This window comes from Hemitrygon akajei, chromosome 24, assembly GCF_048418815.1.
Source record: "Hemitrygon akajei chromosome 24, sHemAka1.3, whole genome shotgun sequence".
Lineage (NCBI taxonomy): Eukaryota > Metazoa > Chordata > Chondrichthyes > Myliobatiformes > Dasyatidae > Hemitrygon > Hemitrygon akajei.
Window position 1 is genome coordinate 7,487,462 of NC_133147.1, and position 26,812 is coordinate 7,514,273.

At 42.5% G+C, this 26,812-nt stretch overlaps 1 protein-coding gene across 2 annotated transcripts in view; it reads right to left on the minus strand.

Annotated features, from left to right (window-relative positions):
- LOC140715834 (proto-oncogene tyrosine-protein kinase LCK-like) overlaps positions 1 to 26,070 on the minus strand; it is a 95,283-nt gene extending 69,213 nt beyond the window's left edge. The window contains exon 1 of one of the 2 annotated variants that reach the window (XM_073028270.1): positions 25,955 to 26,070. The gene's annotated coding sequence lies outside the window, so the exon portion shown is untranslated. Of the gene's footprint in view, positions 1 to 25,520; positions 25,807 to 25,954 lie in introns of those variants that run through there. The other variant, XM_073028268.1, reaches the window with a different exon arrangement.
- Positions 26,071 to 26,812: the final 742 nt, after the last annotated feature.

The window sequence follows — 26,812 nt, forward strand, 5'->3', positions numbered from 1 at the left end:
ATGTATCCATGCATTTGACAAGGTTCCACATGACAGGCTTTTTCAGAAAGTCAGAAGGCATGGGATCCAGGGAAGTTTGGCCAGGTGGATTCAGAATTGGCTTGCCTGCAGAAAGCAGAGGGTCGTGGTGGAGGGAGTACATTCAGATTGGAGGGTTGTGACTAGTGGTGTCCCACAAGGATTGGTTCTGGGACCTCTACTTTTCATGATGCTTATTAACGACCTGGATTTGGGGGTAGAAGGGTGGGTTGGCAAGTTTGCAGATGACACAAAGGTTGGTGGTGTTGTAGATAGTGTAGAGGATTGTCAAAGATTGCAGAGACATTGATAGGATGCAGAAGTGGTCTGAGAAGTGGCTGATGGAGTTCAACCCGGAGAAGTGTGAGGTGGTTCACTTTGGAAGGACAAACTCCAAAGCAGAGTACAAAGTAAATGGCAGGATACTTGGTAGTGTGGAGGAGCAGAGGGATCTGGGAGTACATGTCCACAGATCCCTGAAAGTTGCCTCACAGTTAGATAGGGTAGTTAAGAAAGCTTATGGGGTGTTAGCTTTCATAAATCAAGGGATAGACTTTAAGAGTCATGAGGTAACGATGCAGCTCTATAAAACTCTGTTTAGGCCGCATTTGGAGTACTGTGCCCAGTTCTGGTCACCTCAGTATAGGAAGGATGTGGAAACATTGGAAAGGGTACAGAGGAGATTTCCCAGGATGCTGCCTGGTTTAGAGAGTACGCATTATGATCAGAGATTAAGGGAGATAGGGCTTTACTCTTTGGAGAGAAGGAAGATGAGAGGAGACATGATAGAGGTATACAAGATATTAAGAGGAATAGATAGAGTGGACACCCAATGCCTCTTTCCCAGGGCACCACTGCTCAGTACAAGAGGACATGGCTTTAAGGTAAAGGGAGGGAAGTTCAAGGGGGATATTAGAGGAAGGTTTTTTTACTCAGAGAGTGGTTGGTGCGTGGAATGCACTGCCTGAGTCAGTGGTGGAGGCAGATACACTAGTGAAATTTAAGAGACTACTAGACAGGTTTCTGGAGGAATTTAAGGTAGGGGGTTATATGGGAGGCAGGGTTTGAGGGTTGGCACATTGTGGGCTGAAGGGCCTGTACTGTGCTGTACTATTCTATGTTCTATCTATACAAACTTCTCTTCAAGCTCACTGGTGCTGGCAGCTCATTCCACACTCTCACCATCCTCTGAGTGAAGAAGTTTCCCCTCATGTTCCCCTTAAACTTTTCACCTTTCACCCTTAACCCATGACCTGTAGTCTCACTAAACCTCAGTGGAAAAAGCCTGTTTGCATTTACCCTATCTATACCCTCATAATTTTGTAAACATCCATCAGATCCTCTGCGTCCTGCAGACTTTCACAGTAAACACAAAGAAACAGAACAGAATCAATGAAAAGCCACACACAAGTCAGATAAACAACTAGCGTGCAAAAAACAACAAGCTGTGTAAATAGCAAAAGAAATATTGATGTGGTACACACAGACCAATAAAAAGCCACATGGGGTCCCAGGGTTCATAAATGGAAGCAGAAATTCCGTGAACAAGGAAATTATAACGGTGATACAGAAAGCATTGGTTTGCCAACAGCTGAAATTTGAAGAGCTCCATTCTCGGTATTTTGTTTCCAGAAAGATAGAGCGTAGCAGGGATTTACTCAGCAGATTCCCGTGATGAGGAACTTCACCTGTTTGGAGTGGCTGGCAAACTGCCGCCTGGACCAGGAGATGCAATCCAGCACAGGATTTAAAGCAGGGAATGTTGTCACCAGAGTAGGAGAGAGCCTGTTCCCATTGGAAGAAATGGTACAGAAAGGTTCACATGTGACCTGAGGATGAGAGGGTGGGATCTGGAATTAATACCACTATCGGGCAGAATCAGTTGTGGCATTCAAAACGGGAACTGGATTAAGTCTGGAACGGAAAAAAAGTTTTTCAACATAATGGACAGAGGCCAGAGAGCATGTACAGCTATCACAGACTTGATGGGACAATTTACTCCCTGTGTGGCCAAACTGCAGCCACACATTTCCAGCGTGGTGGGTTGGATCTCAGATAACACTGAACACTCAAAGAGCATCTATCTCCTTCCTGCAGGAAGGAGATGAAGAGCTTCGTGGCATGGTATCACAACAGCAACCTTTTCCTCAACGTCAGTAAACAAATGAGTTCGTCATGGACTTCCAGAAACAGGCTGCAATTCATTGCCCTTGTCTGCATCAGGGCTGCTGAGCTGATGGTGGTTGACAGCTTCAAGGTTCTGGGTGTAAACGTCACCAACAATTTGTCCTGGTCTTTGTGAGCTGGCCAAGAAAGCTAAGGAAATATGGCATTCCCAGAATCAGAATCACATTTGATATCACTGGCATTCTGTATCTCGTGAAATTTATTGTTTTGCGGTGGCAGTACATTGCAATCCATCTTTTAAAAAGCTATTAATTGCAATAAGAAATGTATATAAAAATTAAATTAAATAAGTAATGCAAAGGAGAGAAAAAAGGTAGTGAGGTATTGTACATGGGTTCATTGTCCAATCTGATGGTGGTGGGGAAGAAGCTGCTCCTGACTCGTGTGCCTTTAGCCTCCTGTACTTTCTCATTGTTGGTAGCAACGAGAAGACGGCAGGTCATGGGTGATGGGGTCCTTCATGGTGGATGCTGCCTTTTGGAGGCATCACCTTTTGAAGACGTCCTAATGCCCATGATAGAGATGGCTGAGTTTGCAGCTTTTTCTGATCCTGTTCAGTGGCCCCTCCACCCCAGACAGTTACACAACTGGTTACAATGCTCTCCACGGTACATCTGTAGAAATCTGTGATACTCTTTGGTGACATATCAAATCTGCTCAAGTCCCTAATGCAATATAGCTTCTGCTGTGCTTTCTTTGTAATTGCATCAGTATGCTGGATCCCAGATAGATCCTCAGAGATGTTGACATCCAGGAACTGCTCCCCCTTTCCACTACCGATCCCTTTCTCCCCTTCCCTTGATGGCCCTCACCAATTTTTACAGATGCACTATAGGAGACATTTTATCTGGATGCATCCCGGCTCGGAGTGACAACTACTCTGTCCAGGACCATAAAACCCACGTCATCCAGACCATACCCTCTCTTCATTACTACCATCGGGCCGGAGGTCCCACACCACCAAGTTCCAGAACAGTTATTACCCCTCAATCAGGCTCCTGAACCTATGTGGATAATGTCAATTAGCCCGACACTGAACTGACTCCTCATGTTCAAGGACTCGACAACTCCTGCTCTCAGTATTGTTTATTTGCATAGGTTGTCTTCTAAATCATATTGGTGTTTGTGAGCCTTTGTCTGTTCAAGATTCAAAGTATATTTATTATCAAAGTCTGTATGCAGTATAGAACCCCGAGATTCATCTTCTTCACAGACAGCCCTGAAACAACGAAGAACCATGGAGCCAACCTGTTCAAAGAAGAATATCAAACATCAAACCCTCCCTCCCGTAAAATTGCACAAATTCTTTTGTATTTCTTTTTTATCTTTGTGAATGCAAGTAAATGAAACTCAAGGAAGTATATGGCAATATTTACGCACTTTGATCATAAATTTACTTTGAACTTTTAAGAAACTGCAGAGAGTTGTGAACACAGCCTTGCACCTCAGCAGAACCTATCGCCACTCTGTGAACTCTGTCTACACTTCTCACCGCCTCAGTAAAGCAGACAGAATAATTGAAGATCCCTCCAGCCCTAGACAGTCACTCCTCTTCTCAATGACTCAGGATCAGCTTCTTACCCTCTGCCATCAGATTTCTGAATGGACATTGAACCCATGAACCCTACATCACTTCTTTTTTGCACTGCTTATTTAATTTAACTTTTTAAATTTATATAGATATATACTTCTTACTGTGATTCACAGATTGTATTAGTATATATTGCTGGTGCATGATAACACATTTTATGACATACGCCGGTGAAATTAAACCTGATTTGAGATACTGACATGCTGGTTTGCGGACTGTAGTTCTGATGGCCTCTGGCTCAGGGACTCTTTGGGATGGGGGGGGATGATGTGCTAGGTAGCTTTGGGGCTTCTGCTGTTGCATGGTGGGGGGCAGCTTCTGCTGGCATAGATGGGGGGGTCGAAGCTTTTGCTGCTGCTTGTGTGGGGGGGGGGGGAGCTTTGGAGCTTCGATGTTTCCATCATTCGTTCTTGTTTCGTGGATGTCTATGGAGAGTATGAATTTCAGGTTTTTCTCTGCGCACATACTCTGATATTAAAATGATCCTTTGAACCTCCGAACATTGGTGGAAAGTACAAAAGCTTAAGTGCACAAACCATCGGGTTCAAGAACAGCTTCTGTCCAAATCCCGAAATGAATTCTCACATGCTAAAAGATGAATCATTAATTCCCAATCTACATTGCCCTTTGCACTTTATTTATCCACCTATGCTGCACTTCCTCTATAACTGTAACCATAATTCCATAAGACCATAAGACACAGGAGCAGAATTAGGCCATTTGGCCCATCGAACCTGCTCCACCATTTCATCATGGCTGATCCATTTTCAGTATGTTCAATCTTTGCTTTCCCTCTTCATGACCTTTTGGCACTCAGGTATAGAATGATGTGTCTGAATGGCATTGAAACAAAACTTTTGTAACTCTGTATGTGTGATAATGAAAACCAGTAATCAGACTCTTACCAGGAGGTGGTTAGCACAGGAGCGCCCAACTTTAAATACAAGGATGGAAATGACAATGGACATTTACAAAATGGAGAAGATAACAGCATCTGTTAATCATAAGTTGGAACAATTTGGTTCATACTGGGGAAAATGGTTTAACTACATAACACCTCATAGGCCTGATTTTATCCTCACAGATCAATGAATATGTTGTAAAAAAGATCACTCCCTGCTTGTACATAATTTTCTCCTTTTACTTGTTCCTTCTTTCCTCTCTTTTCTATAAGTGCATACCTCAGATAAATATTATGTGGAGACTTGTAGCAAATATGACTATATCATATATATGTACAATATCTGAAATACATCTTATGGAGATATTTGTTTGATGATGAACTTCAATGAAAGATAAATTACAAAAAAATCAGATGACCAGATTTGAGACAGGGCGGACCGTAACAGAGGCTGTCTATGGCACTTTACAGCCACTTTACTCTCCCACATAGAAAATAACAGAGGCACTGACTTCAACTATCCTGGGACAAGAGGCGTCAAATCTCAAAGAAGTATATGCTAACATGCTCATACTTTCAGGTGGTGGGGTGGAGATACATCTCTACCAAAGGAGATGTAAGGTGTTCCTTCCCTCCCTGGGCAATGTGTAGCATCTGCTTAGGCCCACCCTCCCCCCAGTTTAAGAGTCATGTGAAGCCATGAAAGCAGGGGGTAGATGGTCGTACTAGCAGCTGGTGCACATCACAAGTCCTGGTTACATGGCCACTGACACCAGGCAGACAATCCCTGAAGAGTATTGATAATGGCTGGGGTCACCCGTCTCGTAATGACACTGTCCAGAAGAAGGCAATGTGAAACTACTTCTGCAGAAAGATTTGCCAAGAACAATCATGGCCATGGAAAGACCGTGATTGCCACGTCAAACGACATGGCACATGGCGAAAGAATGATATGTACTGATAATGAATTTGCTTTGAATTTTGAACTTTTAAAAAACTGCAGAATTGTGAAAACAGCTTTATGCCACGGTTACACAGTGGTTAGCACGATGCTATTACAGCTCAAGGCATTTGAGTTTCGATTTCAATTCCGGCGTCTTCTGTAGGCAAATCTCTATGTCCCTTCTCATGTGTGCATGCGTTTTTTCCAGGTGCTCCAGTTTCCTCCCACATTCCAAAAATGTACGTACTGGTTAGTAGGTAAATCGTCCCCTGATGGGGTGAGGGTTAAATTGATGGGATACTGGGCAGTGTGACTCAGAGGTCTGGAAGGGCCTACTCTACACTGTGTTTATGAATAAATAAAAATCCTGGGAAGTTGGATTTCAAATATCAAATAAAAGTCAGAATTCACCACAGGAGCCACAGTTCTGCATATCCAACAGTCAAATTCTGAGGCTGTACCCTCTAGTTCTGGACTCAAGCACTATAGGAAACATCCTCTCCTTATCCACTCTATCTAAGTCTTTCGATATTCGATAGGTTTCAATGAGATCTCCCCTCCTATTCTTCTAACTCTAGCAAGTACACCCCTAGAGAAATGCTCCTCATATGTTAACCCTTTCATTCTGGAGATCATTCTCATGAACATCCTCTGGACCCTTTCCATTGCCAGCACATCTTTTTTTAGATAAGGGGCTCAAAACTGTTCACAATACTCCAAGTGTGGTCGGACCAATACCTTATACAGCCTTGCTTTTATATTCTAGTCCTCTCAAAATGAATGCTAACATTGCATTTGCCTTCCTCACCACAGACTCAGCCTGCAAATTAACCTTTAGGGAATCCTGCATCAGGACTCCCAAGTCCCTTTGCACCTCTAATTTTTGAATTACCTCTTCATTTAGAAAATAATCTGCTCCTTTATTCCTCTACTAAAGTGCATGACCATACACTTCACTGCACTATATTCCATCTGCCACTTCTCCCAAGTTGTCTAAGCCCTTCTGCACACTCTCTGGTTCCTCAACACTGCCTGCCCCTCCACCAACCTTTGTATCATCTTCAGACTTGGCCCCAAAGTCATCAATTCCTCATCTGAATTGTTGATGGTCCCAAAAGTGAACCCTGCAGAACTCTACTCACTGGCAGCCAACCAGAATAGGCCGCATACGTTCCCACTCTTTGCCTCCTGCCAGTCAGCCAATCTTCTATTTATGCTACTATCTTTCCCATAATACCATGGACTCTTATCTTGTTAAGCAGCCTCATGTGTGGCACTTTGTCAAAAGCCTTTTCAAAATCCAAGTTAACAACATCCTCTGACTCTCCTTGGTCTATCCTGAATGTTATTTCTTCAAAGAATTACAACATAATTAAAAAACATAGAAATCGTTAAAACATAGAAAACCTACAGCACAATACAGGCCCTTCTACCCACAAAGCTGTGCTGAACATGTCCTTACCTTAGAAATTACCTAGGGTAATTACCATAGCCCTCTATTTTTCTGAGCTCCATGTACCTGTCCAGGAGTCTCTTAAAAGTCCCTATCGTATCTACCTCCACCACCGTCGCTAGCAGCCCATTCCATACACTCACCACTCTCTGCGTAAAAAACTTACCCTGATGTCTCCTCTGTATCTACTTCCAAGCACCTTAAAACTGTGCCTTCTCAGGCTAGCCATTTCAGCCCTGGGAAAAAGCCTTTGACTATCCACATGTTCAATGCCTCTCATCATCTTATACACCTCTATAAAGTCACCTCTCATCTTCCATCACTCCAAGGAAAAAAGGATGAGTTCACTCAACCTATTCTCGTAAGACATGCTCCCCAATCCAGGCAACACCCTTGTAAATCTCCTTTGCACCCTTTCTATGGTTTCCACATCCTTCCTATAGTGAGGCAACAGAACTAAGCACAGTACTGGTCTGACCAGGGTCCTATATAGCTGAAACATTACCTCTCGGCTCCTAAACTCAATCCCATGATTGATGAAGGCCAATGCACCGTATGCCTTCTTAACCACAGAGTCAACCTGCACAGCAGCTTTGAGTGCCCTATGGACTTGGACCCCAAGATCCCTCTGATCCTCCACACTGCCAAGCATCTTACCATTAATACTATATTCTGTCATAATATTTGACCTACCAAAATGAACCACCTCACACTTATCTGGGTTGAACTCTATCTACCAATCGTCAAGCAAAATTTTCCCTGATGGAAAATGCTGACTTTGGCCTTCTTTATCATGTGCCTCCAAGTATCCTGAAACATTATTGTTAATAATTGTTTTCAACATCTTCCTAACCATTGAAGTCAAGCCAAATGGCCTATGATTTCCTTTCTTCTGCCTCCCACCCTTCTTATACAGTGGAGTGACATTTGCAATTTTCTAGTCCTCTGAAATCATTCCAGAATCCAGTGATTCTTGAACGATTGTAACTAATGCCTCAACAATCACCTCAGCTACGTTCCTGAGAACCCTGGTGTGTAGTCCATCCGGTCCAGCTGATTATCTAGCTTCAGACCTTTCAGTTTTCCAAGTACCTTCTCCATAGTAATAGCAATGACACTCACTTCTGCCCCTAATCCTTTGAACTGCTCGTTCAAAATGCTTATTAATTTCATCTGCCATTTACTTGATTCCATTACTAACTCTTCAGCATCATTTTCCAACAGTTCAGTATCCAATTTTGTCTCCTCTTTACCTTTATATATCTGAAAAAACTTCTGGTATTCTCTTTGATGTTATTGGATAGCTTACCTTAATTTTTAATCTTTTCTTTCCTGATGGCTTTTTAGTTGTCTTCTGATTGTTTTTAAAAGCCTCCCCAATCCTCTAACTTCCCTTAATTTTTGCTCTATCATGTGCCCGCTTGTTTCCTTTTATGCAGTCTTTGACTTACCCTGTCAGCCAAGGTTGCCTCCTCCTCCCTTTAGAATACTTCTTCATCTTTGGGATGTATCTATACTGCACCTTATGAATTTCCCCCAGAAATTTCAGCCACTGCTGTTCTGCCATCATCCCTGATAGTATCACCTTCCAATCCACTTTGGCCAGCTCCTCTCTCATGCCACTGTAATTCCCTTTACTCCACTGTAACACTGATGAATATGACTTTAGCTTCACCCTCTCAAACTGCAGGCTGATATCTATCGTATTGTGTCTCCTAAAGATTCCTTGACCTTCAGCTCCCTAATAAAATCTGGTTACATAACACCCAAGCCATGATTGCCTTTCACCAAGTGGGCTCAACCACGAGCTTCTCTAAGAAGTAATGTAACTTCCTCTTGGGATCCAGCACCAACCTGATTTTCCCAATCTACCTGCATATTGAAATCCCCATGACTATCATAATATTCCCTTTTCTGTCTCCCATTGTAATTTGTAGCCCACATCCTGGCTACTGTTCAAAAGCCTGTATATAACTCCCATCAGGGTCTTTTCATCTTTGCAGTTCCTTAACTCTACCCACAAGGATTCTCCATCTTCTGATCCCATGTCAACGCTTTGTAAGAAATAGATTTTTTTTTTACCTACAGAGCCACCCCACAAATAATCACAAGGACATATTGCTCTGCTGTTCAATAAAATGTGATGGGAACTGACAATTAAACTGGTTCAAAACAACACAATTTATTCTCCTAAGAGTAAATTTAATGAATATAAAGAGCAGATCAGAAGTTAGTATCCACATGTTGTTGCTGAGTGACAATAACTCAAATATAATCTGCTCACCAAAACTGCTTGCCTCCAGACCTGATTGTTGCCCAAACAGCTGTTCTAGAGGAGAGGTGAGAGTGATAGCCTGACTATCGAGGCAGCGTTTGACTAAGTTGGCATCTGGTCAAACTGGGGTTATTGGGTAACAAACACTTTAGTGGTTAGAGTCAGACCCTGCATGAAGAATGATGGTTCTATTTGTAGATCAGTCACCCAAGTCAAAAACATCTCAATGCAGGATGTTACCCAACCCGAAGAACACAGGAGACAGAAGCAGGAACAAGTCTTTTGCATAAGCCCTGACACTTAATAAAATTATTTCCAATCTTACAGCTTACCAACAGTATCTTTGTGTAGTTAAATCATTTGCAGTCCTGATGAAAGATCTCAGATTGAAACATTGACTATAGGTGCTGGCTGACTTGCGGTGTTCCTCCAGCATTTTGTGTGTGTTGCTCTGGATTTCCAGCATCTATAGAATCTCTTGTGTGTATGCAGTGATCACTTGCTGTGGCTGTACTGAATGAGAGATTCAACACAGTCTGTGAGTAGGGACTCGGGAGAAGGACGCTCAAGATCAGGGATCTCAGCGATAGATGGGGCCCTGTCAATTTCAATTAAATGTGAGCTACTGAGGAGTTGATAACTTCATCGCAAAGTGTATATGTTTTACTGCAGCACAGACTAGATGGGCTGAAGGGCCTTTTTCTGTAGTGTGCCATCATCCTCCCAGGATCTGAATCATCCTCAGTTCAGTAAAATCTACAGAGATTTAACAACTCAGTATTACACGTTAACTGTCAGCTTTTATTATGAAAAACCATAGAATTGAAGCCTGGATTACTGAGACACACACTCAGCGTATTAGGAACAGCTCCTTCCCCTCCACCATCATGTTTCTGAACAGTTCATAAACCCATGAACACTGCCTCATATTTTTCACTCTTCTTGTACTATTTGTTTTTTATATTTATTCTCGTTGTCACAACGGCATTTTAAATGTATAACACTGTACTGGTGACGTAAAACAAATTTCACGACATTCATCAGCGCCAATAAACCTGATTCTGGTTCTACAATAATGGTACATGGAACTTAGAAAAATAGAGGGCAATGGGTAACCCTAGGTAATTTCTAAGGTGAGGACGTGTTCAGCACAGCTTTGTGGGCCGAAGGGCCTGTATTATGCTGTAGGTTTTCTATGTAAATATCATTGCTTAAAACAGAGCTAGAAATAAAAATTAAATTCAGTAGTAAATGAGAATGCGTTTGACTTATACAGTATGTATCATCGGGGGAATGGGGGTTGATTCAGTACAGCCAGTATGACATTTCAACAAGTTTCCATTTAATATCTGCTAATCATTACATGTTATAGCTCATCTTTGAAGCTAATTGCTTCAGTGTTAATCTTTACTTTGTGGAACAACATCTATTGTCTTGAAGAGAACTTAGTTACAACCAACAGAATGTTAAATTCAATCAGTAGATTATTCTAGCTGGGGTAATTGCTGACATTTTAAGTGTACGTCCTTTGGAAAGAACATAGAACATGGAACATAGAGTAAAACATTGCAGCAGAGAGCAGGTCCTTTGTCCCACAATGTTATTGTGGCTTTACAACCAAGTCCAAGTCAATCTAACCCCTCCCTCCAGCATAGCTCTCCACTTCCATCCACGTCTATCCAAGAGCCTTGTAAATGCCCCTAATGCATCTGCCTAAACTGTCACTCCTAGCAGTGCGTTGCATGCACCCACCATTCTCTAGGTAAAAAACCTATTCCAACGTTCCCCCTATCACCTTAAAAAGTTGTTCACATGTTTTGTCCTGGAAAAAAGTCTCTGGCTGAACACTTTATCAACTCTTATCATCATCTACACCTCTAACAAGTCAACTCTCATTCTTTCAACTTGTAAGGTGTTGAGTCCATTGATTAAGGTGATCGAGTTTTTAAAATCTTGTTCAACTCATGTGTTATGTGCTTTATCAAAATATGTCGATGATTGCGGTCTTTCCATAACCATGATTCTTCTTGGCAAATTTTTCTACCAAAGTGGTTTGCCACTGCCTTCTTCTAGGCAGTGTCTTTACAAGACGGGTGACCCCAGCCGTTATCAATACTCTTCAGAGATTGTCTGCCTGGTGTCAGTGGTCGCAAAACCAAGACTTGTGATATGCACCGGCTGCTCATATGACCATCCACCACCTGCCCCCATGGTTTCACGTGACCCTGATCGGGGTGGCTAAGCAGGTGCTACACCTTGCCCAAGGGTGACCTACAGGCTAGCGCAGGGAAGGAGCATCTTACACCTCCTTTGGTAGAGACCAGTCTCCACCCCGGTGCCCATCTTGTTAGACTGGCTCAGTCATATCATTATAATTACAGTTTTGGAACGGTGGAGGGGAGAGGTCTATCATCTGTACACGTAGCAACTTCTTGTGTTTTGTATAGTTGATACCCCTGTAGCTCACATAAAAAGGTTGAACCAAGCTGATGTGACCAGTTCTAGAGAATGCCAATGTTAATACATTGAACTCCAGTCAGTAAAATATCTCAATCTTAAGGAGAGGACGGAGAAGCCTGAATTGTTTTCTCTGGAGTGTGGGAGGCTGTGCGGAGAACTTTTCGTGGTTTATAAGATATTGAGAGGCCTAGATAAAGCTGATAATCAGTGTCTTTTTCCTAGGGTGGATATGTCAAATATTAGAAGATAAAGCTTTCAGGTGGGAGGAGAAATGTTTAAAGGAGATTCATTGGGAGGTTATTTTTACAGAGTTGTGGTGCCTGGAACAGGTATCGGGGTAACATTGGATGCAGATTCGATAGTGGTGTTTGTGAAGACCGAGGCACAAGGACACCATTTGTGTCTATGTTACTTGTACTTTACCCCAGTTGAATGGAACAGGCTTTAAATGTGTAACACTCAGATTGCTGGAGGACTCAGCAGGTGAGGCAGCATCAAAGAGAGAAATAAACAGTTGACAGATGTGGTGCTTGTGAATGCAAACAATGCATTTCTCTTTACACATGATAAATAAACTTGGATCTCGAAACTTGACTTTTTGTGTTTAAACCATTCATTAGAATGTTAAATGTGTTTTGTTTCTAAACATTGTCTGCGTGTACGTTAGGCTTCATTCGAGGATCTGGCCTGAAACATTGGCTGTTTATTTTCATAGATGCTGCCTGGCTTGCTGAGTTCCTCCAGCATTTTGAGTGTGTTACCTGGGACCTTTCTGGCTCTCATGAAAGAAATTCTTTGCTGCCCACTTGAAACGAGCAAGTCAAAACAAAAGCTGACAGCTGAATTTTTGCTGTTGGTTGGAAGTGGCACTTTGGTAGGAAATTGACAAAAAGAAGCCAATATTATTAAATCAAATATTAATAAAAGTATAACATTCCAAGATAGTATCTAATGTAGAAGCAAGTATGGATGTTCTCAAACCACTTTCTGCTTTGATCTTTAACTCAGAACAAGTTAAATTCAACAAGTCTACGTTTGGAAATACTGTGGGCAGAGAATGTTTGAGCCTTTAAAACTTGTCAGAGGACATTTTGAGAAATCATTACTCACTTTAAGCAAAGCCAGGAGAGCTTTATTAACTTCCGATCTCACCATCCACTAAGGAAGCCCATTGGTTTCAGCATCAGAATGATTGGACACAACACGCTCTAGAACGAATGCTAAATGAATTTTTGATATTCCGACTGCCACAGCTGTGCAATAAAATTGCCCCTGGCATTCAGTGTGGTTAACAAATGTTTAGAATATATAGAATGTGAAAAGACATGTTTCAAAATTGCCCAACTTCTTTCTAAATCAAAATAACCTTTTCTTTCCAAACTATCTAGATACAGTTCAATTGTTTGAGCCATACTACTCAGCAATCCCCTGATTTAACACTTGCCTAATCACGGGACAATTTACAATGACCAATTAACCCACCAACTGATACATCTTTGGGCTGTGGGAGGCAACCAGAGCACTCAGAGGAAACCCGCATGGTCAAGGGGAGAATTATCAAACTCCTTACAGCCAATGACGGGAATTGAACCTAGGATGCTGGTACTGTAAAGTGTTGTGCTAACCACTACACTATCGTTTTGTTCAAATATTTAATGTGGAGGTTGCTAGTATCTTGATTAGTAAGGGTGACAAAGGTTATGGAAAGAAGGTGGGAGAAAGGGTTTGAGAGAGATAATAAATCAGCCACGATGGAATGGTGGAGCAGACTTGATGGTTTGAATGGGCGAATATTGCTCCGATCTTATGATCTAATTTAGTTTCCATAATGTGGAATTTATTGTGAACAATCTTGCTTAATCTAAATAAAAACTATGAGCTGAGATACCATAGATGCAGTCTACAGTTTTCAGTGATTAAGCAAAAGTTCTATCTTTAGAATGTTTCAAATGTTGTGAAACATTTTCCAATTAACATAAGGATTAATGATGACCTTGCACCTTATTGTCTACCGGAACTTCACTACCTCTTAAGGTATAGGGTGTGTTGGCCTTCGTTAGTTGGGGGATTGAGTTCAAGAGCCAGAGGGTAATGTTGCAGCCCTGTGAAACCCTGGTCGGATCACATTTGGAATATTGTGTTCAGTTCTGGTCACCTCATTATAGGAAGGATGTGGAATCCTGTGGAGACTTCCCAGGATTCTGCCTGGATTGGAGGGACTGTCTTATGAGGATAGGTTTAGTGAGCTGGGGCTTTTCTCCTTGGTGTGGAGGAGGATGAGAGGTGACTTGATAGAGGTGTGCAAGATGATGAGGCAGACAAAGTGGACAGACAGAGCAGAGCAGAGCAGAAATGGCCAATATGGCGGGTCATAATTTTAATATCATAAAACATAGGGAGAAGAATTAGGCCATGGAGGAAAGTATAGGGGCATGTCAGAGGTAGGTGTTTTACACAGAGGGTGGTGGGTGCGTAGAACACCCTGCCAGAGGCGGTAGTGGCAGATACACTAGGGACATTTAAGAAACACAGGCAGATGGATGAAAGAAAAATGGAGGGCTACGTGGAAAGGAAGGGTTAGATTGACATTGGCAACAAAGTAGCATAGTGGTTAGCATAACGCTTTACAGTTCCAGCGACCCGGGTTCAATTCCCGACATTACCTGTAGGAAGTTTGTATGTTCTCCCCATGACCACATGGCTTTCCTCCGGGTGCTCTGGTTTCCTCCCACAGTCCAAAGATAGTAGGTTAATTGGTCATTGTAAATAGTCCCATGATTAGGTTAGGGTTAAATTGGGGGGGTTGCTAGGCAACACGCTCGCAGGGCCGAAAGAGCCTATTCTGTGCCATATCTTAATAAATAAATGAAGTTGGCTGAGCATTGTGGGCTGAAGGGCTTGTAGTGCGATATATTTATTTATGCTCTGTGTTCCGCATTATTCTGTTACTGTACTACCGCAACGCACTGTGTAATGATCTGATCTGTATGAATAGTACTCAAGACAAGCTTTTCATGGAGCCTTGACACAGGAGATGACACTAGAATAATTCCAACCTCTTTCATAAGTGAAAAATTCCACCCCAACTCCGTTTGGATTTGAAAAAGGATCTTGGTGCTTATAACTGCTTTGATTTCCATCAGCTGGACATTCATTCATTTTGTGCCATGCCTGGCCATGGCTGCCTCCTGACACACAATCCCAGGGGTTTCTTTCTGCTGAAGGGTCTTGGCCTGAAGCGTTCACTGTGGCCCAGTTCTGCTCTTATGTCTTCTGGTCTCAAGGTCTAAAAACCTGCTGGCATTGGAAAGGGTCCATAAGACCATATAGGAGCAGAATTAGGCCATTTGGTCCATCGAATCTGCTCTGCTGCTTCATTGTAGCTGATCCATTTTTCCTCTCAGCCCCAATCTCCTGCCTTCTCCCTGTATCCCTTCACGCCCTGATCAATCAAGAATCTATCAAATTCTGCCTTAAATATATATATATATATATAAAGACTTGGTTTCTGCAGCTGCCTATGGCAACAAATTCCACAGATTCACTGGTGTCTGGCTAAAGAAATTCCTCCTCATCTCCGTTCTAAAAGGACACCCCTCTATTCTGAGCTTTTCAAACCTGAAATCATTGTTGTAAACCTCCTTTAAATCCCCTCCAGTGTCAGCACATCCTTTCTAAGAAAAGGGGCCGAAAACTGCTCCCAATACTCCAAGTGAAGCCTCACCAGTGCTTTATAAAGTCTCAACATTACATCTTTGCTTTTATATTCTATCAGAATCAGAATCAAGTTTACTGAATCACCAGCATGTGACATGAAATTTGTCAAATCAGCAGCAGCAGTTCAATGCAATACATAATATAGAAGAAAATCAATCAATCAATCAATCAATTATAGTATACATATATTGAATAGATTAAAAATAGTGCAAAAACAGAAATACTGTATATTAAAAAAAGTGAGGTAGTATCCAAAGGTTCAATGTCTATTTAGGAATCAGATGGCAGAAGGGAAGAAGCTGTTCCTGAATCGCTGAGTGTGTGCCTTCAGGCTTCTATACCTCCTCCCTGATGGTAACAGTGAGAAAAGGACATGCCCTGGACCTCCCTAGCATCATTTTCCAGCAGTCTGATATCCACTCTCACTTCTCTTTACACTTTATGCATCTGAAGAAACATTTGGTATCCTCTTTAATATTATTGGCTAGCTTACCTTTGTATTCCATCTTTACCTTCTTAATTACTTTTTTAGTTGCCTTTTGTTGATGTTTCAAAGTTTCCCAATCCTCTTTTCCAATTATTTTGGGCTCACTCCTCTCTCGTGCCTCTGTCATTTCTTTTACTCCACTGTAATACTGATACATCTGACTTTAGCTTCTCCTCAAATGTCAGGGTGAATTCGATCATAATGTTATTGCTTGCCCTGAAGGCTTCTTTTACCTTAAGCATTCTAATCAATTCTGATTCATGCATAACACCCAGTCCAGAATAGCTGATCCCCTAGAGGGCTTAACCATGAGCTGCTCTAAAAAGCCATCTTGTAGGTGTTCTCAAAAATTCCCCTCTTGGAATCCAATGCTAACCTGATTTTCCTAATCTATCTGCATATAGAAATCCTCCACGACTATTGTAACATTGCTGTTTTGGCATGCAATTCCTATCTCCTGTTGTAATTTGTAGACTATCCTTACTACTGTTTGGGGATCTGTATACAGTTCCAATCAGGGTCTTTTTATCCTTGTAGTTCTTTAGCTCTATCCACAATGATTCTACACCTTCCAACCCTGCATCACCTCTTTCTAATGATTTGATTTCATCTTTTACCAACAGAGCAATGCCGTCCCTCTGCCTTCCTGCCTGTCCCTTCGATACAATGTGTATCCTTGGACATTAAGCTCCCAGCTATAATCTTCTTTCAGCCATGATTCAGTGATACCTACAACATCATACCTGCCAATCTGTAACTGTTTTGCAAGTTCATCTACCTTATTCCGTATACTGCGCACATTCAAATATAACACCTTCAATTCAGTATTCACCCTTTATGATTTTGTTAGCCTTTTTTGGGTAAGTTTTTTACACAGAGAGTGGTGAGTGCGTGGAATGGGCTGCCAGCGACGGTGGTGGAGGCAGATACAATAGGGTCTTTTAAGAGACTCTTGGAAAGGTACATGGAGCTCAGAAGAATAGAGGGCTATGGGTAACCCTAGGTAAGTTCTAAGGTAAGGACATGTTCAGCACAGCTTTGTGGGCTGAAGGGCCTGTATTGAGTTGTAGGTTTTCTATGTTTCTAGTTTTACATTGCATCTCATCCTGTTGACTGCAATTTTGCCCTGTCATCAGAATCTCCTTGTTTGGAGGCTCACTGCTCATTGCTCCTGTTTGTAAACCAACTGCCTCAGCTTCAGCACTATCACTCCGGTTTCCATCCCCCTGCCAAATTAGTTTAAATCCACCCAAACAAATCTAGCCAACCTGCCCACAAGGATATTAGACCCCCTCGGGTTCTGGTGTAACACATTCCTTTTGTACAGGCCATACCTTCCCCAGATGAGATCCCAATGATACATAAATCTGAACCCCTGCCCCCTACACCAGTTTCTCAGCCACTCATTCATCATATTCTTACCCTCACTGGCACGTGGCACAGGCAGCAATCCAGAGATAACTACCCTGGAGGTCCAGTTTCTCACCTTTCTACCAAGCTCCCTAAAATCTCTCTTCAGGACCCCCTCACCTTGTCTACTTATGCCATTGGTGCCAATATGCACCAAGACTTCAGGCTGCTCACCCTCACCCTTGAAAATGCCATGGATCTGCTCTGAGACATCTCTGACCCTGTCACCAGGGAGGCTGCAATATCATCCGATTGTCTCTATCGCACCCACAGAACCTCATCTTGTCTCCATCAACCTCCGTCCTCCACAGGATCTCCTCTGACCACCTCACAGATGGACTTGCACTCCAATATGGGACAGTGCCTCATCCCAGAGGGAAGGACGAAACATGGGTGAGGGAACCTAGGGAGGTGATTTGTGAGTGGGACTCAGTGCTGTAAGAAAGTGGATGGCTATAAAAAGGCATCCGTTAGTCTCAAGAGACCATGGATTTGCACCTTGGAAAGTTTCCAGGGCGCAGGCCTAGGCAGGGTTGTATGGGAGACCAGCAGTTGCCCATGCTGCAATTCTCCCTCTCCACGTCACCAATGTTGTCCAAGGGTCCAAGGGAAGGACCCATACAGCTTGGCACCGGTGTCGTCGCAGAGCAATGTGTGGTTAAGTGCCTTGCTCAAGGACACACATGCAGCCTCGGCCAAGGCTCGAACTAGCGACCTTCAGATAACTAGATGAAAGCCTTAACCACTTGGGCACACGCTAACACTACGCACTAATAGGTGAGGACTATTAAGAACAAATAAAGATAGAGAGAAGGTAACATACGAGACAATCTACCTCACCCGTGCCAAGCCTGATGAGCCAAAACACTCTAAACGCTAACACACTCCAAATGAATGGCCACACTCCAGGGACCAAAGGAGGGTCACAAGACTGATTCTGGGAGTGAAAGGGTTAATGCGTGGCTCTGGGCCTGTACTCATTTGAGTTTAGAAGAATGAGGGGGGAATCTCATTGAAACCTAATGAATACTTAAATCCTGAAATAAAATGGATGTGTGGAGGATATTTCTTAAAATGGGCGGAGACTAGGTCCAGAGGGTACAGCCTCAGAATAGAAGGGCATCTTTTAGAACAGACATGAGGATGAATTTCTTTAGGCAGAGGGTGGTAAATCATTGCCATGGACGGAGGCCAAGTCATTCAATATTTTTAAGGTAGAATTTGATAGAGGTGCACAAAATCATGAGGAATATAGATAGGGTAAATGCAAGCAGGCTTTCCCACTGAGACTGAGTAAAACTGAACTAGAGTTAAGTTTTTAATTAATTAAGGGTGATTAATCAAGGCGTCAAAGGCCATAGGAAGATGGCAGGAGAATGAGGTTGAGATGGAAAATAAATCAGCTGGAATGGAATGGTGGAGCAGACTTGATAGGCCAAGTGTCTAATTCTGATCCGATGTCTTATGCTTTTTAAGTACAGCATGATATATGAGATTGCACAGCATAGTTGGTGGTTATTCTTTCTAATGTAGTTTAGGAAAGAATTTTAAACAAAGATGAGTAGCTTGCCAGTCATGCTCTGGTGTTCTCAAAATCGCATCGATCCACATCTGTTGAAATTATGTGGTTAACGCAGTCTATTGTTGCACAGCTTAAGTGTGTATAATTAGTTGTCTGAACTTACTGTACAGATGGGTAAATTCCTTGTAAAACAACTTTGCTTTTATAAATGAGCTGAAAACACAGTGAAAATAATGTTGACTATTTAAATAACAGCTGAAAAAATCAGGAGCAGGAGTAAGGCAACTGGCCCACCGAGCTTGCTCTGTCCTTCAGACAGAACCTGCATATGCATCAACCTCCTTATTGTTTAAAGATCAACTCCTGACTTAAACATACTCAGCACCGAGCCTCCATTACCCTCTAAGGCGGAAGGATATTTGATTAGTTTAGTTGGCCATTTGATTACTAATTTAATTAGTTCAGCACAACACTGTGGGCAGAAGGGCCTGTTCCTTGGCTATATTTAAGAGGGAGTTAGATATGGCCTTTGTGGCTAAAGGGATCGGGGGGTATGGAGAGAAAGCAGGTACAGGGTTCTGAGTTGGATGATCAGTCATGATCATACTGAATGGCGGTGCAGGCTCGAAGGGCCGAATGGCCTACCCCTGCACCTATTTTCTATGTTTCTATGATTCCTGTGTCCTGGAATTCCTCTGCATACAGAAATGACTTCTCATGTTGTCACAGCCCCTTGGCCCCTTCCTTTGGGACAGTGACCCCTGGTTACATGGTCCCCTCTCTGGCCCCGAAAATCAAGCTCTCAGAAAAGCCCCAGAAATATCTACGCCAAATTATCATTGCACTTTACTTTATATTTAACCGAGGGGAAATATCTTCCTGTCTTCTGAAACTGTCAAATCGAGCAATCATTTCAATATCATCATTTCATATAACTTGGGTGAAGTAATCTTGACATTACACAAATAAAAAATGTCATGGTTATTTTAAAAAGACCTGGGGAATATATTCAAGGGTTCAGTGCTACTGTTAGACATCACTCATTCATTCATTTTGTGCCCTGACATATGATGCGGGCGACCATGGTCTCCTTGGCCATGATCCCTCTTGGCAAATTTTTCTACAGAAGCAGTTTGCAATTGCCTTCTTCTGGACAGTGTCTTTACAAGACGGGTGACCCCAATCTTTATCAATACTTTTCAGAGATTGTCTGCCCGATGTCAGTGGTCGCATAACCAGGACTTGTGCTGTGCACCGGCTGCTCATACGACCGTTCACCACCTGCTCCCATGGCTTCACGTGACCCTGCTTGGGGGAGGGTGGCTAGGCTGGTGCTCCTACCTCTCCCCCCACCACACCACACCTGGGTCTACCTGCTCATCGTGTTCCTCCTCACAGACTTCACCCCACACAACTTATCAGAACTTTGCTTTCTCTACAACAGTCACATTTAATCCTCATTCAGGCTCGACTACCTCCAGATCCAACAATCCCAGGGGTTTCCTTGTCATATTCCAAACTACTGTGTTAATTTCCCAAATTTATAGCCATCCACCTGGCACGTGGCTAAGTGGTTAAGGCGTTGATCTAGTGATCTGAAGGCCGCTAGTTCGAGCCTCAGCTGAGGCAGCGTGTTGTGTCCTTGAGCAAGGTACTTAACCACACATTGCTCTGCGACGACATCGGTGCCAAGCTGTATCAGCCCTTGCCCGTCCCTTGGACAACATCGGTGACGTGGAGAGAGGAGACTTGCAGCATGGGCAACTGCTGTTCTCCCATACAACCCTGCCTAGGCCTGCGCCCTGGAAACTTTTCAAGGTGCAAATCCATGGTCTCTTGAGACTAACGGATGCGTTTTTATAGCCATCCACTTTCTTACAGCACTGAGTCCCACTCACAAATCACCTCCCGAGGTTCCCTCACCCATGTTTCGTCCTGGTACACTAGCATCTCACTCATCTGTTGTAATGCATCTATGGAACCGTCCATTCCCTCTCTAACCAGTAACACCATTTTCTTTTAAGTCTGGGTACTTCCTCCTCACACTATTCTGCCAACCCACATTTAAACATAGAACATAAAATAGTACAGCACATTACAGGCCCTTCAGCACACAATGTTGTGCCGACCCTCAAACCCTGCCTCACATATAACCCCACCATTTGGTAAGCATACTGTCCATTGGCTGGATTCCAGACTCTGTGATTTCTGATGGTGACAAGAGGGCATACAGGAGCGAGATATATCAGCTAGTGGAGTGGTGTCGCAGCAACATCCTTGCACTCAACATCAGCAAGAATAAAGAACTGACTATCCACTTCAGAAAGGGAAAGACGAGGGAACACACACCAGTCCTCATCGAGGGATCAGAAGTGGAGAGAGTGAACAATTTCAAGTTCCTGTGTGTCAATATCTCTGAGGGTCTATCCTGGGCCCAGCATGTCGATGCAGCTACAAAGAAGGCACAACAGTGGCTATACTTCATTTGGAGTCTGAGGCAGTTTGTTACGTCATCAAACACGCTTGCAAATTTCTACATAAGTACCATGGAGAGGATTCTGACTGGCTGCATCACTGTCTGGTATGGGTGGGGTGGGGTGGGGGTGGGGGGAGGCATTGCACAGAATTGAAATGAGCTGCAGTGAGTTGTAAACTCAGTCAGCTCCATCATGGGCACTGGCCTCCGTAGTTTCCAGGACATATTCAAGGAGCGATGCTTCGAAAAGGCAACGTCCATCATTAAGGAGTCCTGTCACTCATGCCCTGTTCTCATTGCTATCATCAGGAAGGAGGTACAGGAGTCTGAAGGCACTCATTCAATGATTCAGGAACAGCTTCTTCCCCTCTGCCATCAGATTTCTGAATGGACATTGAACCTGTGAACACCACCTCACTACATTTAAATTTTTTTATTTTTGCACTTATTAAATGTAACTATTGTATATATATATATATAATTTACTCTAATTGACAGTTTTTTCTGTTATTATGTTTTGCATTGTACTGCTGTCGCAAAGTCAACAAATTTCATGACATATGCCAGTGATATTAAACCTGATTCTGATTTCCTCCGTCCATTTCTCCATCTTCTCCTCTCTTCCCCAAACCAATGCCTTGTCCAACTTTCAAGTCAATATTCCTCCTACTTAACACACAAAGTGCGGAGAAGCTTAGCAGGTTAGGTAGCATCTATGGAGAGGATTAAGCAGTCAGCATTTCTAGCCAAGACCCTTCATCCCGACTGAATCCTGAGAACATCGTGAGTCTAAGAAATGATGTGCTGACATTGGAGAGGCTCCAGAGAAGGAATGAATCCAGGAATGGAAGGGTTAACATCGGAGGAGCATTTGATGGCTCTGGGTCTGTACGCACTGGAGTTTAAAAGAATGAGGGGAGGGGGATCTAACTGAATCCTACCAAATATTCAAAAGGCCTAGATACTAATGACATGGAGAGGATTCTTCTACAGTGACGGAGTCTAGGACCAGAGGAAACAGCTTCTGAAAAGAAGGACAACCCTTTAGAACAAAGATAAGGAGGAATTTCTTTAGCCAGAGGGTGGTGAATCAATGAAATTCACTGCCACAAGTGGCTGTGGCAGCCAAGTCATTGGGTATATTTAAAGCAGAGATTGATGGGTTTTTGATTAGTCAGGGTGTCAAAGGTTGCAATGAGAAGGCAGCAAAATGGCGTTGAAAGAGATAGTAGATCAGCTATTGTTGAATAGTAGAAAGGACTTGATGGGCCAAGTGGCCTGGTTCTGCTCCTGTGTCTTATGTTTATTCCTCTCCATAGATGCTGGGTGGCAGGTGGAGATACGTTTCTACCAAAGGAGGTGTAAGTCACTCCTTCCCTCCGCTAGCCTGCAGGTCACCCTTAGGAAAGGTGTAGCACCTGCTTACCACCCCCATCCCATCAGGGTCACGTGAAGCTTTGGGGGCAGGTGGTGGATGGCTGTTTGAGCAGCCGGTGCACATCACAAGTCCTGGTTATGTGACCACTGACACCAGGCAGACAATCTCTGAAGAGTATTGATAACGGCTGGGGTCACCCATCTTGTAACGACACTGCCCAGAAGAAGGCAATGGCAAACCACTTCTGTAGAAAGATTTGCCAAGAACAATCATGTTCATGGAAAGATGGTGATCGCGCACATCATACGACATGGCACATAATGCACAATAAATACTGTTATGTGTGTGTAACTCTGGATTTCCAGCAGTTGTAGAATCTCTTTTACCTCCTCCTGTCTTTAGTTTTGTCCTGAATAAATTCTTTTATTGATTTTGTGAAGGACCGCAAAATGCCAATCAACATGACTGCCATTATGTAAAGAAATATTGTTAAAATAATTCACAGTAAAATCCATTACTAAAAAAATCTCTCTAGAGTGGGAATTTAAAATCTCTCAGTTTTTTACCCCAGATGGGAACTCTGATAGTTTCTAAAATTAAGTATGCTTGTAGAAACTATAATGAAAGGTATTTGTCAATTTTTAATACAAAGTATCATCTTCCATGAACTCTGTGAATAAATGGAATAAATGGTCTAAGAGGTCAAAGTCATTAAGACAGTTTAAGATTGCACCAGAAACCCTCTAGATAGTTTAGAGTCATTGAAAGGTACTGCATTGAAAAAGGCCTTTCAGCCTATGCCGAACCGTTTAAACTGCCAATGACCTGCACCAGGACCATAACCCTCCATACCCCTACCATCCATGTACCTATCCAAACTTCTCTTAAACTTTGAAATCGTGCTCACATGCACAACTTTGCTAGCAGCTCATTCCACACTCTCACCTCCCTCTGAGTGAAGAAGGTTCCCCTCATGTTCCCTTTAAACTTTTCACCTTTCAATCAGCAAAGACAAGAGATATCTGGACTTGCTGTGCAAAGTGGAATCTCAAACAGATATCAGATTTGGGGTGTTGGCAAACAAAAAGAACTTTGTCGTTACACCCATTGCTCTACGAGAATAGCTTCCTCTTGTTTTCATAGATCAGAACTATGTGTTATATTTTACAGTACATCTGTGGATGATGTTACATGCAACTGCTTGATTCTAGTAAAGGTTGGACACCAGCATTAGAATATTGATTATATAGATTTTTATGGTCATTCACATTGCAACTTCAATATTATCAGCGTGGATTAAAAGTCGATACCATTTTCATTTCCTTTACTCTTCAGATTAATCACCATGTCCGCTCTCTGGGGAACCATTTTGTTTGGTGATTATTTGAATGACATGGATAACTTTTTGATTTTAATGTTTAGAAGTTATTGGCAGTCTTTCAAATATCAATGTTTTTATCATTTTACAAATTTGTATTACAGGAAGAAATATTAAAAATCACAGTATAATTTCATCTATGGTTAGAACATCATCGGTGAATATGTTATCATTCCCCCGATCACCCCTTTCTTCAAAATGTGTAACAATCGCCCTGATTCCTGTTAACGCGTAGGCCAATTCAGTGAGTCTAAACCTCTGGATTCCAGCAGGAGGGGAATGTTAGATAAAAACACGATGAGATTAAGTGAAATAAGAGGCAACAATTTGGCTTTCAGAAAGCATGTGTGTCATATGCCGTTGATGGGGAATGCGTTCGGTAAACAGTGGCAAGACAGAACGGAGTACAGGAGTTCGAATCGAACGCACTAACTTTGAGCAGCTTGAGGACACATTTGCCAGTTTCACACACGGAGTTAACACCATGAAAAATGACAGTAGATCCCTGCTGTGAGGATCAGTGACGAACTCGAGCAGGAATCACTGAGACTTTGGCAATTCAAATAAACCTGAAGGTTTATTACAGAAATCATCAAGCGCTCAGGCAAACAAGACTGAACCTTGATGGACTGAAATCACCAACTCAGACTCTGAGTTTCACCCAAGAAGGAACCACAACAGTCCAACAAACGGGGGTTGTCATGCCCCCCCCCTCGAAATACTCCCTGGAGCCTATAGGGATTCCAGACGTTGACAATCCCGTGCTAATTAAATTATCCCAAATTGAATAAAAGTGATAAATACAAAGAGTTTAACAATCCCCGTGATCATTGCAAAACAAAATGGAAAACCAGAGCTGGTGTAAAGTCGAACAATTAGACAGAAAGGTTAACAATCCAAGGACAACGCAGACCCATGAGGTGACACCAAGAAAAAGAGAAAATGCAGTTCACGCACTAGCTGACATTAAAAAACTCAATTAAAAAAAAATGATTGATTGTTGTGACACCTTCAATGAATTGGTACAAATAGAATCATTATTCTAAAGCCCAGGGAGAATCAGATAACTCCAATGATACTATTAACTGCATTTAGCTCAGAAACACGAAGAACACTACCTAAGTGACAAATGAAAGAAAATCAGCAAATCAAAGTGAAGGGTCATGGCCCAAGGTTTGCTCATTTCCATAGAAGTTGCCCCAGCTGCCGAGTGCATTTTGTGTGGATTACCACCTAAATAAACTGATTTTGGTTGTAACGTAGTGCAGTGCTCACTAAGCCCAGTTAAGATACAACCCCATTTTCACAAGAACATTCAACATACCTTTTATTTTCTTGCGAACGATATCTCCTCTACATGGTATTGTTCACACAAGGTGGTGAAATGCTGGGTTGTCTTTTCCCACTGAGGGCTATGGAATTAAGCAACTACGGTCTCAGTGAAGGAACCCCATTGCATTCCCCACAAGTTGCTACCACCTCACCCCACACCGTGATCTCACCAAGCGTCGCCTTTACCTCAGATGCTTTGTCTTCTCGTACAGATCAACCGACCTGCACAAGTAGCATGTGGCGACCAACCACATCCTGTTGAAGTGAACAATACCAGAGAGCTAGACGAGGCTGTGAAGCCTGATATTTGGGGTCTCTCTCTCTCGCAGGTGCACTTGCTTCTCAACTCCGCAACAAAGGGCCCCAGAAAACTACAGGAGATCATCCAAAAGGTAGCAAAGCACCGAAAAAAAAAGCTTCACTTACATTCAGGAGCACCAGTGAGTTCCTGGTAGAACAATGCTTCTCAATCTTTTTCTGCTCTTGACCCACCTGTGACCTTCATTTACTGGACCTCTGTGGCCCCCCTACCCTCCATCGTCTCCGCTAGTGCTAATTATTCTAACATATGGTCTATATTTCTGTTTTACCAGGTTGTAGGCTCGCTGCCCTGTGACGTTTACACGCCTCTGCAATGAACCGGTCTTCACGTCACTCTTGAGGACCTCAGTTCCGAACGCTATTTTCTTGCTTTTATTGTTTGCATGATTTGTTCTTTTTTTCTGTACGTTGGGTGTTTGACATTCTTGTTTTGACGGGTTATTTTGTGTTTCTTTGTTTTGTGGCTCCCTGTAAGGAGATGAATCTCAAGGTTGCATAACCTACGCATACTTTGGTAATAAATGTACTCTGAACTTTATTATATTTTAAATGTAATGTTAGAGATGTATATGAAATATAAGACGATGTCAATGCTCTGAATAAGAAACTTTATTTATAATATATATGATATTCTTCCAAACAGCAATGAAAAAGTGCTTAGTATTGTTACTTTGGGTATTTAAGTCAGATCCTTGCAACTGATGCAAACTAGCAAATGACTTTGAATATCTGGTTGCCGCTTGGCTAAAGATAATCAAAAGTCACCTCTTTTCACTGTCTCAAGATAGTTACGAGTTCTTGATAACAGGTAATGAGCTTGAGTAAAACCACATTTAACTAAATGAGAGGCAGGAAATCCAATTAAAAACAACTTTGCTTTCTCCCAGAGCCGTGGAAACTTACTGTGAATATCACTAGTTATCCTGAAATGTTGTTTGCTGCTTTTGAATTTTTCCCGAGCTG